The following is a 19,366-nucleotide window of genomic DNA, read 5'->3' as shown; positions in this document are numbered from 1 at the left end:
AATACATATTCATCATAAAGCTGAATATCAATTTAAGCAGATTTAGTCTGGTAGTGTTTTTGGAAGATAGGAGGTAGTGATTTCCATGGTTGAATGGAACAGGTAGGTAAAGAAATAGTGGTATAAGTGTGTAAATACTATATAAATATCACGAGGAACACCTAAAAGACTTTAAATAGATTACCCTGGAGAGAGTATAATGGAGACTAGGAAAGCAGAAAACTGATATTTCATTCGCAGCTTCTTCGTACTATTTTCCCTTTTAAACAACACTCGTATATTAGTTTTTTGAAAACAACCCCAAAGAGCTACTTACTACTCCTCACATCAAAAGACTGGAATACTTGAGGTGCTCGGGTGGCTCAGTGGGTTAAGCATCTGACTTCAGCTCAGGTCATGATCTCGCGGTTCATGAGTTTGAGCCCCACATCGGGCTCTCTGCTGTCAGCACAGAGCCCTCTTCGGATCCTCTGTTCTCCTCTCTCTTTCTGCCCCTCCCCTTCTCATGCACATTGTTCTTTCTCTCTCAAAAATAAGTAAACATTACAAAAAAAAAAGAAGGACAGGGATACCTGACCAGATCACATGGCCATGTTTCTGCCTCATTTATATCACTACGACATAGATGAGCATCCATTTTCAGTGTTTCTTAGAGAAAGACACTCTGGCTTAGGCTTTTTTATCCACAGGTTATGTTGAAGTAACACTAACAAAGATATTATGTACAAAGGGAAATACATTTTAAAAAACACACATGCATGCAACATTTTCTATTGATATTCACAAGCGCTTCCTGTGAGATTCACTTGTGCAGTCAAACACTGGAATGTTGTATCAATACTATAGTTAAACTTCAAGGAGCAATTTATCAGCAACGTTGTTCCGGGGATGCGCCCAGTGACTTATAGTTGTAACCACCCTCCTCAGGAGTTTCCGCTACTAAGTCACCTTTGTGTACCTTGGATTTATGCCAAGGTAACACCGTGAGGTGGTTTTAAAGCCTTTCCCTGTGAAGCCTGCTGGGCTGATGTCTGCAGAAAATGATTCATAGGTCATTTACACTCTTTATGTAGAGACTGAACAACTTTATTTAAAGACGTTTCTTTCTATTTATCTTTTTGGAAGTTCACATGTCAGTTTTTTGCCCACTGACACAGGCTTTTGAAATACTTCTGCAGCCGGCATTTCAGTCACCGTGAACTCACCCACCAGATCATTTGGAACACTTTAAGATGAGGCCAGCACCCACACCTCGCTGGGAAAAAACTCACTACTTAGTAAAAACAAGACAATAATGTCCTCTATTTGCCCTCTATTTCTCCCCTGTTTACTCCCCTGTTTAGGTCCCTCTGCATGGCGGGCAAATCAGGCTGCTCAAACCCATGGAGATGTTTCGATCAATTATAAATGAGTTTATGGATTTAAAGCATTTTATGTTTTGGGTGATCCTTTATTCTTTGTCTAGACTGGAAGAGATCATGTTGTTATTATTACCACCGTCACCCTTGCTTGCAAGTGATGGAAATCCAACTCAAATCAGCTTAACTAAAAAAGGGGGAATTACCTTTGAGAATGTGAAAGTATTGGGGTGCGTGGGTGGCTCAGCAGGCTAAGCATCCGACTCTTGGTTTCGGTTCAGGTTAGGATCTCCCGGTTCGGGAGTTCAAGCCTGGCATCTGGCTCTGTGCTGACAGTATGGGGCCTGCTTGAAATTCTGTCTCCCTTGTCCTGCCTGCTCTCTACCTCTCTCTCTGAAAAATAAATAAATAAGCATTAAGGAAAAAAGAATGCGAAAGTATTTCATAGAAACAAAGAACAAGACAAAACCTGGGCTCTGTAAAACATACCTGCATATTTTTTTCTTGCTGTATCATTTTTTACTTTTCTTTTGAGAAAATCGTTTTGGCTTTTCTGGCCCGTAGCAGAATTACTTTCCTTTTCATGTTGACCAAGTTTATAGGAGGAAATATAGTATCATATTTTATTTTGATTTGCATTTTTATTGTTAGTGAAGACAAAGATATTTTCTTATTTATCTTTTTTTTGTAGTTATTAGTAAATTTACCCTTTACTCACTTGGTCTTTTTTTTTTTTTTTTTTTTTTTTTTTTTGCGGGGGAGGGGAGGAAGTAAGGAGTATTCATCATTTCAATTTCTTTTAAGAGCTTTTCATATTTTTGGAATATTAACCCATTTTTTGTAATACATAATCCCAGTTTGTTTGTTTGTTTGTTTGTTTGTTTATTGAGAGAGAGAGAGAGAGAGAGAGGACGAGAAAGCGGGAGCACAAGTGGGGAAGGCAGAGGGAGAGGGAGGGGGGGAGAAAGAATTTCAAGCAGGCTCCATGGCTAGCACAGAGCCTGAGGTGGGGCTCGATCCCACAACCCTGGGATTATGACCTGAGCTGAAATCAAGAATAAGACACAACCAACTGAGTCACCTAGACATCCCTTCCTGGCTTCTTTGTATCTTTAGCTTTTCATGTGGTATTTAGTGTAACTAAAATTTGCAACATTTATTTTGTTTTCCTGTTATCAGCTTCTGTGTCACATCCGGGAAGTTTTCAGTCATTACATAGATACTCCTCTATAATGTATTCCAGTAAGTCTGCGAGATTTAAAACCGTTTCCATCTTAGAAGCGTCTGGAAATTACTTTGTAAGATGTGAGGTAAATAACGATCTTTACTTTGAGTTCTTTTGCTACTTGTTTTAATAATTTTACTACAAACTCCATCCTTCGAAAAGGCCATTTTATCATATTACGCACACACGTGCACACAGGCACACAGTTTAGTCCGGGGTGCCACATAAAATAGCCAGTGCCATCAAGTAGGCGTTACTCATGATTTTGTAAGTCAGAGATTGAGAAAGGGCTCAGCCAGTTGGTTTGTCTCTACTTCATGTGGCATTAGCTTGGGTGGCTACTACTGGAGGGTCCAGCAGCAAGATGTCTTCTTCCCTCACTCGTCTGGTGCTTCCTGTTTCTTGGCTTCATTTCCTGTCATACCCCACAGTGTCTCATGCTCCAGAGATTTTCCACGTGGCTTAGAAATTGCACCACATGACAGCCTCGGAGTAGTTTCAAGGCTTTCATGAGGCAGGAAACACAACTTGCCAGGCCAGTCAATGGTTAAGCCCAGAAATGACACTCTGTGACTTTGGTCATACTCTACCGGCCAATGCAATCACGGAACCAGATTCAAGGGTATGGATAAATAGATTCCATTTCATTCTGGAGAATAGGCAATGTCCCATTATAAAAATGTATATGCAACAGCAGATTTTTGTGGCAGCCATCTATGGAAAACGCATTTGCATACACACACAAAGATCAGATGCACACAGACATAAACATTATTATTATTCAGGAGCATGGTATGCTATTCTTCTTATTTAATGTGAAGTATGTAGTTAAAATAATAATTATTGCATATTTGCAATGTGGGACATCTACACTTGATCTTAGCCAAAAGGCCGAGAAGCGATGCAATGGGGACATCTTACGCTAAGGCACTGAAGCAAACCTCACAGAACAGGACCTTCCTGGAGCTTATAGATTTCCACTACGATCCTCAGTAAAACTTTTATGTCTACACCATTGTACAATAATGCTTATATTTACACACTTCTATCTTATAAAAGCAAACGTCCTTATAAAAGTAGGTATATTCTGGATTGTTCTGTTCATTGTCTCTGTCTTTCCCTTTAAATTTCTCTAAAAGGCAACTTGTTATTTATATAGGACTCATTTATTTTGCAATCGATCATTTTATCCTTCAAAATTCCAGCAAAAAAGAGAAGGCGTGCTCAAAGAGTTTACTGATGACAGTTTGATGGAATTGTGACTATAAAAAATGAGCAAGGTTAAGGGAAGCCCAAAAAGATGGGGAAGGACACAGGGACTAGGGGCACGGAGAGACCATTACCACCACTTACTTAGCCTGCGGGGATAAGAGGACAGAAAGCCCAGAAAGCACTGGGAGCCATGAACAAAGGTCTGCCTTTCAGAAGCATTAAGGACAGCACCAGCTACACTAGAAGCACAGCTGAGGGAATGGGGTGTATATCCTGGCCTTTCTTCCTTTGGGCCTTTCAGTCTCTTGCCAGTACTTCCCGTCGATAATCCCAGCCAGGAACTGGAGGGCAGGGACACCTATATGAGGGAGTCAGTGGCGTCAAAAGCACAGATCGGATCAGAGGATCGCCACGAGTAGACCTTGGGGAAAGCAACAAATGGAGAAACACCAGCCAATACCGTTCCAATGGCGGTTGATCTGGTAATCCCACTTCTGGGTCCAAATCCAAAGAAATTGGAATTGGGATCCTGAAGAGATACCTGCACTCCCATGTCCATTGTAGCATTATTCTCAAGAGCCAAGATGTGAAAACATCCTCAATCAACGTTCAATGGATAAAGAAAATGTATATATACCGAGTGTTATTCAGCCTCAAACAAGAAGGAACTATTTCCGTTCACTACAACATGGATGGGCCTGGAGAACGTTGTACTAAGTGAAATAAGCCATACACCGGACAAATCCCTAAAGAGCCCACTTTTATGTGAAATCTAAAATTGTTCCACTCAAAGACGCAGCAAACAGAAGGGTGGGCTGGACAGAGGAGGGACATGGAGGAGGTGTTGGTCAAAGCCTAGAAAGCTTTAGTTACCCAAGAGGATTTTTGTTTTAAGTTATTTTTTAAAATGTTTTTATTTATTTTGGAGGGTGGTGCAGAGGGAAAGTGGGACAGAGGATCCCAAGTGGGCTTTGCACTGACAGCAGAAAGCCTGATGCCGGGCTTAAACTCATGAACCGCAAGACCATGAGCTGCACCAAAGTCAGACGCTTAGCCAACTGAGCCAGCCAGGCGCCCCTACACAAGATGATTAAGTTCTGGACATCTAAGGTTCTGGACATCTGTGACTATAGATAACAATATTGTATCGTGTACTTAAATATTTTCTAGGAAGCTAGGTCCTATGTTAAGTGCTCTTACCACTAAATGAAAGAAAGAAAGAAAGAAAGAAAGAAAGAAAGAAAGAAAGAAGAAAGAAAGGAGAAAGAAAGGAAGAAAGAAAGAAAGAGAAAGAAAGAAAGAAAGAAAGAAAGAAAGAAAGAAAGAAAGAAAGAAAAAGGAAGGAAGGAAGGAAGGAAGGAAGGAAGAAAGAAAGAAAAAAAAAGAAAAAAGAAAAGAAAGAAAGAAATAGGTGGGAGGAAACTTTTGGTGGTTGTAGTTATGATTCTGAGCTTTGTGGTGATGGTTTCATGGGTGTATACTTACCTCCAAATTCATCAAATGGTGTACGTTAACTATGCACATATTTTTGTATGTCAGTTGTGACTTGATGAAATGGTTTTGCAAACATGCAGACACACACCGATCAGAAGCTACAAAAATGTTGGGGCGCCTGGGTGTTTCAGTCAGTTAAGCGTCCAACTTCGGCTCAGGTCATGAATGATCTCACGATTTGCGAGTTCGAGCCCTGCATTGGGCTCTGTGCTGACAGCTCAGAGCCTGGAGCCTGCTTTGGATTCTATGTCTCCCTCTCTGCCTCTCCCCCACTTGTGCTCTGCCTCTCTCAGTCCATCAAAAAAATGTATATATAAACGTAAAAAAAAACTACAAAATGAATTAAACAAACAAACAAACAAATGTGCTGCAATCCATTCTCTCTTGTTTTCTAAGGAGATGGATGCAAATGATAATAATTTTGCCTTTTCCATCTTTGATAGTGAAGATTAAGATAAATTGAAAGAGGGGTGCCTGGGTGGCTCAGTTGGTAAGCATCGGACTTTGGCTCAGGTCATGATCTCGCGGTTCATGAGTTCGAGCCCCGCATGGGCTCTGTGCTGACAGCTCACAGCTTGGAGCCTGCTTCGGATTCTGTGTCTCCTTCTCTCTCTGGCCCTTTCCGTCTCGAGCTCTGTGTCTCTCTGTCTCTCTCTCAAAAATAAATAAACATTAAAATTTTTTTTTAGAAAAAGATAAATTGAAAGAGTGGTAATGGTAATAATAAGCATGCTTGTATTTTAGTTTGGGGGTTTCCATCAGTTCCATGAACTGAGGTGTTTCATCTCCATTTCACAGACGAGTTGCTACAGTTCAGAAAAGTTAAGCAACTCACCCAAGATTATACGAGTCAGTAAAAGTCGAAGCCAGGAACTTAGTCTGAATCGATCTAATTCCAGGGTGCTTACTCTTAACCATTATGCTTTTGGGCCTCTTTAAAATTTTTCTTGTCCAGTTGCATTGATTCACTCTTTTTTTTTTTTTTTTAATCTTTATTTTTGAGAGAGAGAGAGTGTGTGAACAGGGAAGGCTCAGAGAGAGAGAGGGGGAGACACAGAATCCAAAGCAGGCTCCGGGCTCTGAGTTGTCGGCACAGAGCCAGATGCGGGGCTTGAAACCACGGACGGTGAGGTCATGACCGGAGAAGTCGGATGCTTAACCAAGTGAGGCGCCCCATGCATTGATTAACTCTTAAGCAATTATAGTGAGAATGAGACTAGACAGCGTGTTTGGTTATTTGTTGGGCGGTGGAGCCTTGAGCATTTCACAGTGAGCCATGATGGGAGCTCTTTGTTCCACAAAGACCTGTTTGAACACATGTAGAAAAAACCATTTTGTTACCGTATATATACAAAGTAGTTTTTTAATCAAAGTAAAATTCTTAGTTGAGTTTGAAATTCACCGACTCTCCCAACCTCAATATGCACTGATTCTGTTTTTTTTTTTTTTTCTTATTGACTAAATGCCCTTCAGTATCTGTTTTGTCAGCCTCTCTACTAGGCATAGGGTCTCATGTTATAAATTCCAGCAACAGAATCTCTATCATTGACACCCTACTTTGAGCTGGGAGATTATTTAACCTCTTCTGATCTCAGTTTGTTTGGACGGGAAATCAGGTTAGTTTAAAGGCTATTCTAGGTTCAACATTCCTTTATTCCTTTGGGAGCCTGTAGATGTGAAGGAGAGTCCACTGAGTTAATTCTCAGGTTCCTCTCAGCTAAATTTGGAGGCTTTGACTTTTAGACATATTCCAGGCACCTGTCCTATGCCGTGTTCTTGTTTATGTTCAAGTTCATTAGAACATGGTCTCTGAGGGGCGCCTGGGTGGCTCAGTCGGTTAAGCGGCCGACTTCGGCTCAGGTCATGATCTCACGGTCCGTGGGTTCGAGCCCCGCGTCGGGCTCTGTGCTGACAGCTCAGAGCCTGGAGCCTGTTTCAGATTCTGTGTCTCCCTCTCTCTCTGACCCTCCCCTGTTCATGCTCTGTCTCTCTCTGTCTCAAAAATAAATAAACTTTAAAAAAAATAAAAAAAAAAAAAAAAGAACATGGTCTCTGAAAATTTCAGTCTGATTACCCAGAAAATAAGAGAGATTTTATCAAGAGAAAGATTTTATCATATCTTACTTTCAAATATGTACATAGGTACATCTCTCTTCCATAAATATAATTTATACATATATTGATGTGACTCCAATATATATTCTGTATTAACCAAATATTCAGTTGTTAAGGCTTGAAGTTATAACCATTTTCTGGGAATTGCAGTCATTGATAAAAAGGACTCTGAGATGCATTAAACACAGCAAGTAATGATATTTCAGTGCATGAATAGTTGTCGTAGGTATTCTGGAAGCTGCCTTTTCCCCCATTTTTATATTTATGGAGATTCTTGTCAACAAACACTTATTTAATTCCTGTAACTATCCATTACAAGAACCTAGGAAACTATCTGATGGTGCATCTGATATGCATTTTTTTTCTATTCAATTTCCCTGGAATTCGATAATTATGTGTATATCTGCTTATTCATTAATTCATGCAGCCTCTATACCTTCAGTGAAAAGGAGAACTGTAAAAGCCGCTATTGTGATAATTTGCATCTCTCTCTCTCTCTCTGACAATCCACATCTTTTAAACAAAGCATTATATACATGGCCAGGATGTGTTTTGTCTTTCTCTTTCTTTTAAAATTCAGATTATGAGCTGCATCATTTTATCTAGATTTAACCTTGTTTGCGACTCTTGCGACTTATAAAATTGAAAGTGATGTGAAACCTGGAAACAATTAAAGTTCATCTTGTAAGTGATAGAAAACATCACGGAGGCTTCAATTGCTTCTCTCCCACTGTTAGGGAAATAGAGTTGAAGATGTGCTTTTCTACCTCTGATTGGTGTGAGTAACTGAAAGTGAAAGATTATTTAGCATACAGAACCTTAATGGAGCAGTTCAGGATTTATTATGTAAAACGCTACCTTAAAATAGTATACTTTAGAATGGTTTTGCTTTAACAGGTGGGGGGAAAAATCAACCTCTAGGCTTTAACACTATTTTGTTTGAAAATATGCAGTCTTCCTGCCTCAGTCATACATGGCTTTTAAATTTTCCTTTAAAAAGGTGCAACTTAAAATGTTGCATAATAGGATTTTCTTTGTTCCAGCTGTGATATCAGGGAAGAAAAAGGAAGAAATGCATGATATGGCTTAATCCTTTTTCTAAGACAACATTACTACATCTGCCTAATTTTCGAAAGGTTCCATTCATGTTTCAGAATATATTGTCTCTTTTCCCTTCTCCCAGTAATCCTGAGGAATTCAAGTGGCGTTAGTCTGTAGGGAGGGTCCATAAACTAGATGTAGCTCCTTTGGAAACATATGTTGCATTCTTCTGCATGTGATTATGATAAAAATGCCAGACACTGTTCTAAAGTGATTATAATAATAACTCGTTTAACTATAACAAACCTAGAAGAGAGGGACTCTGATTATCCCTCTTTTACGGATGACAAAATTAACACTGTGGAGGTTAAGTGACTTGCCCCCAAATAAAACAACCACTATGTAACAGAATCTCGCTTGAACCCAGGCCGCCCGGCTACAGTGGCTGTGTTCTTGGGCCCTCCGCCAGGCGAACTTTTCACCAAGTACAATTTTTATTCTATTTTTTTAGGCTATCCACGGTTCCCTTTTCTTTCACTGGTTGGACAGATACAATTTCTTGTAGAAGATCCGTTTGCTTTGCTTTATTTGTTGTTTATGTATTTGCTTTGTACAGTAATGGGAAGTAATAGTTTTCATTTGTTCAGTAGATGTGAGTTTTGGGCTTGGACAACTTGCTAAATCAGGGATTGTTCCTTCTCCTTGTGTTCAGGCTGTTCTAGGTCTTTCTCGGAGCTTCCTTTTTCACTGCATCAGCTGCCCGTTCCATCTGTTGTCCTTCTAAGTCACTTTCCTTCTGAATTCTTATTTCCCCTCTCCAGTGTCTCTGTAGTTAACTTTTGCTTAAATGTTTCCTTGAGGCCATTCATTCCTATCCAGTCAGTAGAAGGAAATGTGACATGTTAAGTTAGTTTCACTGGCATAAGCACCAGGGAAATATGTGGGTTCTGAGCTTCAGAAATAGGTCTGATTGTGGACCTCAAAGAGAAATATATGCTGAAGTTGACTTTTGCCAAAGGCTGAGCTCAACATGGGTTTAATGAATTTTTGAATTAAAATATCAACCAGTTAAGAGGAAGACACATTTAATTATACGAGTTTAAATGAATGTAATGTTCCGGGGTGCCTGGGTGGCTCAGTCAGTTTAGCATCTGACCCTTGATTTTGACTCAAGCCAGGATCTCAGGGTTTGTGAGTCTGAGTCCTGAGTTGTGCTCTGCAATGACGGCATGGAGTCTGCTTGTGATATTCTCTCTCTCTTTCTCTCTCTGTCCCTTCCTTGCTCATTCCCTCTCTCTGTCTCTCTCAAAATAAATAAATAAACATTAAAGAGTTAATGTAACATTCCACTGTCGAACATTTGGGAAGATAAAGAGAATACAGATGGTTCTCTTTTAGTATAAATATAAGACAAACTCGTATGTTAATGGAGAGTCTGCAGAGTCAGAAGCATGAGAGAATGAAATGCTGAAACACAGAAGGAATAGCTAGCTAGCTGGTGGGATAGTAGAATCTGTTGTTACAGTGACAAATATAGGCTTCCTCTGACAGCCAGATCTCGATCATGCCCCAAATTTGGCCTTTAAGCCTCAACCGTTGTTTAGACTTTGTCAAAATCCCAAGGTGGTGATACAGTGATATCTGAAGTGAGAAAAGGCAGTGAATCGTTGCAATGAGTTCATGGGTTCTACAACACTCCAAAGCAGGCAAAATTATCAGGGATTATAACATTACAAAGGTTCATATAAGGAATAATGACAGAAGGAAGGCCTGGCCAGCAGCCATGACTGCATAAGACAAAATCACCAATGGGCAGGGCTTTTACTTAAAAGGGTCAAGACGAGGGAGACGGTAGGGAAGCAGGGCATTAGAGGGTGATTACTTAAAGTAGTAAGTCAGCAGATAGGGAGGAGACAATCCTTGGAGGCCCCAGAACTCCTGGCTGTCAGAATCCCAACATATCACATGGACCTGGCAAGTTATGTGGAGGGGCCCCAGTGGCATCACTCTAGGAACAGAGCAAGAAGGGAAGTATGTCAGGAAGGGAATGAAGCCTGGGCTTCAAGTCTAAGCTCTGCCCTTGTAGTTTGGTGCCCTTGGGCAGGTCACTTGGTTTCTTTTCTGCAAAATGGGAATGGAAGAGACTATGTCAGAATATTTTTATGAGAAATATCTAAGGGTTATGTGTTATTATGCTTAGAATGTGCCTGGAATATCAATATCCAGTATAAGCAAATATATTATCTTTGAGGCTGCAGTAACTATATATATATATATATATATATATATATATATATATACACACACATATATATATTTAACAATATATAACACATACATAATATATGTTATATATATAATATATAATAATATTATATATAATATATATAACATATATAAAATGTATAATATATGTATATATATATTTATATATGTATTTATCCCAATTCTGGAAGTTGGGAAGTCCAAGATTAAGGTGTCAGCATGGTGTTCTGGTGAAAGCCTTCTTCCTTCTTCCACCTTCATGGCCGGCTCCTCATTTCTGGGTCCTCACAGAATGGAAGGGGCTACCCACCAACTTGACATTTCTTTTATAAGGCACTAATCCTGTTCGTGAGGGCTCCACCCCCATGACCTAAGCACGTCCCAGAGGACCTACCTCCTAATACTATTATCTTTGGAGGTTAGGATTTCAACATATGAATTTGAGGGGACACAAATATTCAAACTACAGCATATATGCTAGCATTATTGTAAACAGTAGGTTATGTGAAAATTGAAGTAAGGTGAGCTTCAATGTAAGGACTAGAGGTAGCTAATTAGAATAAGAAGTCAGCATTCTTTGGAGAAATGCAAGAGGAAATGCAAGAGGAAAGATACTGAGAGGGTGAAAAAGAGGGGATCCAGCGAAATGGAGCAGAGGCAAAGGGCACTACATGATTATTGTAATAAATATGATTTTCCCGGAAGTCACTTTTGGGAGTTGGGATGGTATACAAGACTTTCACATTGTTGGAGTTATTTAAGGTAATTCCAAGTATTCCTCAAATACTTAGCAAAGCCTGGTAGCCATACAAAGGCCTTTTAGGGGTGTGTGTGTACGTGTGTGTGTGTGTGTGTGTGCGCACATTGTATGTGTATATAAATCAAATAAAGAAGGTGAGTCCACATCTGGGTTGATGGGATAAAATAAGAACAGTACACTTTGAAGAAGAAGGGCAGAAATAACTAATTCATCCTAGGTGGGAACTCAGAGACAGCAAAGACTTTCAGATTATAAAATTCCAGGAAATGGAAAGAAATTTTGGAAAAGGCATTATATTTCAACATTATCTAGATCTGAAAGAGCAAGCAAGGTGAGCCTAGATAATATTTGGGCCATAATTAATTTAACAAATATTTATTAAGAGCATCCTCTATGACAGACATTTTGTTGATCTTGGTAATAATAATAATATATGTAAATATATTTTGAATACTTAATCATGTATGAGGGAGAGAAGAAAATAGACATTGAAAATACAATATAGTATGAATAAATGAAAGATAATTTTACTCTGCCTAATGAAGGAAAGTTGACCTTCTAGACCAGATGATAAAATGCTGACTTTTTTATCTCAAATATGGAAATGAGTCACTCAGATGGGTAAGAGAGCAAAAAGGATATTCAAGGACTAAAAATCTACAGATGAACATATGTGAAAGGAAAAAAAGGAAAAAAGGAAAGAAAGAAAAGAAAAGAGAAAGGGAAAAAAAGGGAGAAGGTAACAAACGGTAAGAGACTCTTATGATGGAGAACAAACTGAGGGTTGATGGAGGGAGGTGGGTGGGGGGATGGGCTAAATGGGGGAGGGCACTTGTGATGAGCACTGGGTATAGTTTATGAGTGATGAATCACTAAATTCTAGTCCTGAAACTCACATTTCACTATATGTTAACTAACCAGAATTTAAATAACAATTTGAAAAAAAAAAAGAATAAAAAGTTGCCATTCTAGGAATGGCAAATGATGAAAAGCTGTTGGGAAAGATGCAAAAGAAAAATAGCAGCAGGAAATGTCCTATGTTGTAAAGAATCTCTTGTAACATGGGAAGGAATTTAATTCAAAATTTTTGACTGGGGGAGGCCAAGGCAGATACCGACCTGGACAGTATCTAATTGTCCTATAGGATAACCTGTTGTTTCAGGGTTATGGGCTTTCATTGGCCAGGCAATTCCAAGGTATGATGCTTAAACAAAATGGATTCAGCGTCCGTAGACTTAGCCTACTTGAAAATATGTCGATTCCTCTCTCTACCCCTCTCCTTCCAAGTGATATTTTCTGGGAGCTGGACCTGAGCGTTTGCACTATTGACAAATACCACCATTGTTCTTCGTGCATGATAAAGTTTGAGGATTATACTTTTGGGACTATTCAAAGAGCAGACCTGTCATCTTCACTCCCTGAGTGAGGAGTTTTCTGGAGGGAGGGAGCAGCAGGGGGCGCCGAGCTGAGCTGTGAGATATGAACAGTAAGTGACCTGGTCAGTTTTGCCCATTTGAAACATCACTGCTCTGTTGAAACAACACACGCCTAGAGGCAGAGAAGCAGGTTGGCTGATAAAAATCGTGTATTATAAGGGTTTAAATTAAGATGTTTATGTGTTTGCTGAAATATTCAGGTCTTTTCATAACTGATTAGTCCGTAGCATATCTTTTCATAATGGAAAATAAAGATTGATTTTATAGCATTTGAAAGAAAGTTCCTGAAGTCACCTCTTGTTTATTAATTGTGTAATAATTTATTTAGGGTTGTCGGTGGCTATTTCAAAAGTTTATACAGTAAAGCTCAAGAGAGCTTTTCATATTTTTCTAAGGCTTCCATAATCCTAGAAAATAATTTCTAATTATTATTAATAATAATAATATGTAATGTGTCACTGTGGCCACCATTTAGTGAATTCCTAAAATGTTTATCCTTAGAAATAGGCTAAATACTTTAACAATTAACATTAGTTCTTATGTCATTTTAATCCCACGGAATGATAAACCGTGATATTTTTCTCAAGTAAGATATGACTGTTAGTTTTAAGTGCTATCATAATCCATATCGTATATAGCAACTAAAGAATGAACATTTACTTACACAGTCACCATTTAAGCCAGGAGTGGATGCTTCTGAAAATTTTATACTCTTTGAGGGAAAGCATCTTCCAAGACACGTAAGATGTTTAAAAGCCTGTATTTTTAAAACATGGCTGGAGATGAACAAAAAAATAATTGGAGGCAGAGAGCGTGAATTGTTGGGATAAACTGACCTCAGACTGATCTGAGCATATCCATTGAACCTGGGAGACTGTCATCTGAATGGCCAGCTCATCTGAATGTGTGGGGTCATGAGACTAAGCCAAAGATCTTGCATGATGAGAGACCAAAGAAGAAATCCATCCATAAAGTTGGAACCAGAAGGGTGATGTCTTTAGCGGGTGAACTTGGCAGAAAGGGGAAAACAGACCACATATACATGGGAACTTGATATATATGAGGGAAGTGAAATTTCTAATGAGGAGAAAAGATGGCTGTTCAGTAAATTGAGATGAGTATTTGGCTACCCATACTAACAATAAAAATAGATCCCTACCTCATGCTACACACAGAATTAAATTAAAGACGGAGTAAAACAAATGTAGAAAGCTAACTTTCACACATTTTAAAAGAATATATAGAAAAAGAGCTTGACAGTGACCTGGGTAAGGATTTTTTTTCAAGAGAACATAATAAGCAAAACCGATCTAAGTACAAGATTGAATAATGCAACCATAGTAAAAGCGAAAAGTCTTTTTTAGTATCAAAAAATGCACAGAGCAATAAAACAAGACAAACACTGAGACTGTACTTGCAACAGATGTAATGTATGGATGTTTTATAGGTTTAATAATTAGAATGTATTTTTTAAAAACCACAATAAAAAATTCTTTGCATCAAATCGATGGTTCAAGAAGAGTCATTTCAGGTAAGAACACACATCCACAGGCAATACACATATTAAAACAAGCTTAGTTTTGTTAGTAATCCAGTTGATGCATATTAAATACAGATCGGGATAACATTTTACACCAACCAGACTGGCAAATATTGCAAAATCGGACGACAGTAGGTGTTGGAAAGAATGTGGAGAGACAGAGACTTGCTAAGAAATGTTTACTTATTTATTTGGCAGTGAGGGCAAAAAGAGACAGGGAGAGAAAGAATCCCAAGCAGGCTCTGCACTGTCAGTGGGGACCTGATGTGGGGCTTGTTCCCAGGAACCATGAGATCATGACCTGAGCCAACATCAAGGGCTGCACACTTAACTGACTGAGCCACCCAGGAGCCCTGAGAAACAAACTTTCATACGTAGCTGGCAGGAGGGCCCCTTGGTACAACCACTTTGAAAAATATGTGTCTTAGTGACATTGAACACACACAAGCCCTATGACCCAGCAGCTCTATTCCTGGGCATACATACACCCTGTATACACTATCCATTTAAGGACAACTGATCCTGTAGGCCAATATTAAAAATCCCGCTGTTGTTTAAACTTTATCCATTATAATTGCTTATTTTAAGCTAAAGTTTTCAGTTCTCAGAAGAAGGTGTAGTGCAGTATTAAATTTTATTTTCATGCCACTTTATTATTGTATGACTTTCCTGGAATTTTTTTTTTTTTAATAAGTTAAGCATAAGAAGAAACCTTGAATTTTTAATTGTATGGATTTTGGCTTAATCACATGTCATGTTATACACTTGTAAAAATTATTTAAATGATTAATGTGGACCTATCTGAAAACAAATTTCTTTCCTTTCCTCTTTCCCTACCCAGAGGCATTTTCACAAAGTAAATTTCTGGAAATTCATCACTATTTCCTTGTTTTTTATTATTATTGTGGGGCTTTCACATTTTTCACAGTGATGCCAAAAAAATGAATGTCGTTGTAATCAAATTATCAGGTAGGAACACTTATGAAAACTATCAGTGACTTTTCAGTCCTTCAGAATGTAAATTGATAGTGAAATGCGGTTCTAAGGGAGCCTGCTAGCGGAACAAAAATACGATGCCGCCTTACTTTCATTCAACAACCTTTAGTTCTCATTTCATAATATTTACCTTAGAGATCTAAGTCACAATATTTTTCTTGAGTGAGATTTCATTGTTAAACACACCGTAATGAGAAGTGTTGACATTTTATGGAAAACCACTCTATATTGCTAATCTGCTATGAATATTGCTATGGCAGTGGGGAAAATCTGTCAAAATGAGTTGGACTGTGTTCTGTCTTGATGCAAAAGAATAACTTCTCACGGTTCAAGCCCTTATTTAATTACAATTCCAGAATAAGAATGGGTTGTCTTTCCCCCTATGCCTTCTGCCACTTGACTCGTTTTCGTTCTTTGAATCTCAGGTAGGATGTTTGTTCCTTCCTGGGAGAAGTCTCCTTTGTGTCCAAAGTCAACATTAGTTGCTGTGTGTTTCTTGGCCACCTGTCCTCTTCCTCCATGACATTTCTAACAATTGTACACTGCTTTTCCAGGAGTCTACATTCCATGATAAGTAGGGCCACGTTTGTTTGCTTACTAATATGTTTACATATTTAACTTACAATGCCACTTACGCACGGTTGAGTTAACCACTTAAAATCCTGGTGTTCATTCCTTGATAAAAACCTGGGCAGTTGAAAAAGATAAAGTGTGAGATTCCATAGCACTTAAATCCATTAGCTATTTTTTAAATTTTTTTTTAATATTTATTTATTTTTGAGAGAGAGAGAGAGAGGGAGAGAGATCGTGAGCAGGGGAGAGGCAGAGAGAGGGAGAAACAGAATCTGAAGCAGGCTCCAGGTTCTGAGCTGTTAGCATAGAGCCTGATGTAGGGCTCAAACTCATGAACTGCGAGATCATGACCTGAGCTGAAGTCTGAGATTCAACCGACTGAGCCACCCAGGCACCGCCCCATTAGCTAATTTTTAAGTTTATTATTTCTACACAGACTTTAAGAAATCAAAAACTTGAAATGGACTGTTCACTTCAGAAGCACAGGTAAATGAGGTTTACAAATACTTTTCCATATTTTATATCATCAGTAAATGTGTTCCTTCAACTATGCATCTTACTTTGTACACCAGGAATAAACTCGTCCTCAGATTTCACAGTTGAGAAAGGAATGAAAATCTACAAACACAAATAACTTCAACTTTGTTAAGCGAGATGTCTAGTTTGTTCGAAGACATACAAAGTATTCTAAGAATTCAAGTGGTTCTGTTGCTTGCTTGTCATGTCGCATCCCATGGAGCAGTGTTTGCAATGTGCTTTGAAGAACAGGGAGACTATAGAACAGTCAAGAAGAACCAAGACTGCATTTCTAGGAGGGAGCCACATTGTCAAAGGCAATGGATACTGGTTTAGGTATTGACTAGTAGGCCAGTTGCAATGGCTAGAGGTGAAGTTATCAAGCAGGTGGGGACCCTAATGGGTGCAACAGTTCATTGCATCTAGGGATATGCTGCCCTAAAGGAGGATGTCAGCAACTTGAAGAGGAGAAAAAGGAAGGGCTTCATACTTCATGCCCATAGCACACCCACAATTTCCACTGATACACTACTCCATGGGACACGCCTCCCCAAACGCCCTACTGACTACAGTGTGTTGTGTCTCCCAGCTACATGTTGGTGCAAAGACAAAAGGAGGGAATGGTATTTGAGTAGCACTGGCTAATGCAGTCAGTGTTACCAAATTTAATTATGTATGTTGTCCATTAAATAAACAATTATTGAGCTCTGTGTAAGTGCCAGGATAAAGAGAGTTGTAATAATGAAAACACAAATGAAAACTGCCACCAGAAAGCAACAACTCAAGAAATTCACAGACTCCTAGGAGAAAAAACTTTATGACCATGATGGTAATGCATATGATAAGTGCTTATCTAACATAATGATTCCATGGGTACAGTAACCACTAGAAGTCCAAAAAAAAATTGACTCATGATATTTAAATAAGTTTTAATTCTCACTTATGATTTAGTCCCTAAAAACATTATGGGTTTTCATCTTATAAAAGTCTGGGGAAAATAACCTTTAGTTCAGAATTGGCCATTACTTAAAATAAATGCAGGGTGGAGGGATGGGAGAAATAGATAAATAGAGATTAAGAGTACACTCCTCAAAAAATTAAAAATAGAACTACCCTAAGACCCAGCAATTGCACTACTAGGTGTTTATCCAAGGGATACAGGGATGCTGTTTCAAAGGGGGCACTTGCACCCCAATGTTTATAGCAGCACTATCAACAATAGCCAAAGTATGGAAAGAGCCCAAATGTCCATCGACGGATGAATGGATAAAGAAGAAGATATCTGGGGCGCCTGGGTGGCGCAGTCGGTTAAGCCTCCGACTTCAGCCAGGTCACGATCTCGCGATCCGTGAGTTCGAGCCCCGCGTCAGGCTCTGGGCTGATGGCTCGGAGCCTGGAGCCTGTTTCCGATTCTGTGTCTCCCTCTCTCTCTGACCCTCCCCCGTTCATGCTCTGTCTCTCTCTGTCCCAAAATAAATAAAAAACGTTGGAAAAAAAAAATTAAAAAAAAAAAAAGAAGAAGATATCTATCTACAGATATAGATTAGATATAGATATAGATATAGATATAGATATAGACATATACACACACACACAATGGAGTATTACTTGGCAATCAAAAAAAATGAAATCTCACCATTTGCAACTACATGGATGGAACTGGAGGGCATTACGCTAAGTGAAATTAGTCAGTCAGAGAAAGACAAAAATCATATGACTTCACTCATATGAGGAGTTTAAGAGACAAACCAGATGAACACAAGGGAAGGGAAGCAAAAATAATATAAAAACAGGGATGGGACAAAACTTATATAAGAGACTCTTAAATATGGAGAACAGACAGAGGATTACTGGAGCGGTTATGGGAGGGTGGATGGGCTAAATGGGGTGGTAAGGGGCATTAAGGAATCTACTCCTGAAATTGTTGCACTATACGCTAACTAACTTGGATATAAATTAAAAAAAAAAAGATTTCACTAACGGTTATACTCAATCAATGAGCGATGTACAGAATTGTTGAATCATTGTATTGTACACCTGAAACTAATATAACACTGTATGTTAATTATTCTTCAGTAATAAAATAAATGCAAAAAGCCTAATTCTTTAAGAAAACAAATTAAAATATATTGAAGTAATGTTTTCTTTTTCTTAAATTTTTTTTTTTTAATTCAATGGAGTTGACACACATTGCTTCATTAGTTTCAGATGTACAACATAGTGATTCAAATTCTCTCTCCATTCTGCCCACCCCTTCATCCCCCTTCCCTCGGGCAACCATCAGTTTGTTCTCTGTATTTACATGTCTGATTCTGTTTTTTTGTTTATTCATTTTTTCTTGTTTTTATATTCTGCATATGAAAGAAATCATGTGGTACTTGTCTTTTTCAGTCTGACTTATTTCACTTAACATAATCCCTCTAGGTCCATTCATGTTGTCACAAATGGCATGATCTCATGGTTTTTTATGGTTGCACAATATTTCATTGTGTGTGTGTACATTGTGTGTGTGTGTGTGTGTACACACATGATACTATATATATATGATACTATAAATTATATATAAATTATATATAATATAAATTATATATGTTATATATATAATTTATATATATAAATTATATATATTTATAGAATGCATTTATACATAATATATATGCATTATATAAATTATATATATATATATATATATATATATGCATTATATACATAGTATCTTCTTTATCCATGCACACTTAGGCTGTTTTCATTTCTTGGCTCTTGTAAATAATGCTACAATAAACATGTGGTGCATATATATTTTCAAATTAGTGTTTTTGCTCTTTGGGGGTAAGT

At 38.4% G+C, this 19,366-nt stretch overlaps 1 pseudogene; it reads right to left on the bottom strand.

The window, feature by feature from the left end:
- Positions 1-3,398: 3,398 nt before the first annotated feature.
- Positions 3,399-3,486, bottom strand: LOC122216781 (annotated as a pseudogene).
- Between the last annotated feature and the right edge of the window lie 15,880 nt (positions 3,487-19,366).

The sequence above is a fragment of the Panthera leo genome, chromosome A3 (genome assembly GCF_018350215.1).
Source record: "Panthera leo isolate Ple1 chromosome A3, P.leo_Ple1_pat1.1, whole genome shotgun sequence".
Classification (NCBI taxonomy): Eukaryota; Metazoa; Chordata; class Mammalia; order Carnivora; family Felidae; genus Panthera; species Panthera leo.
The sequence above is the reverse complement of the archived record's forward strand: the minus strand, read 5'-3'. Positions and strand labels throughout refer to the sequence as shown.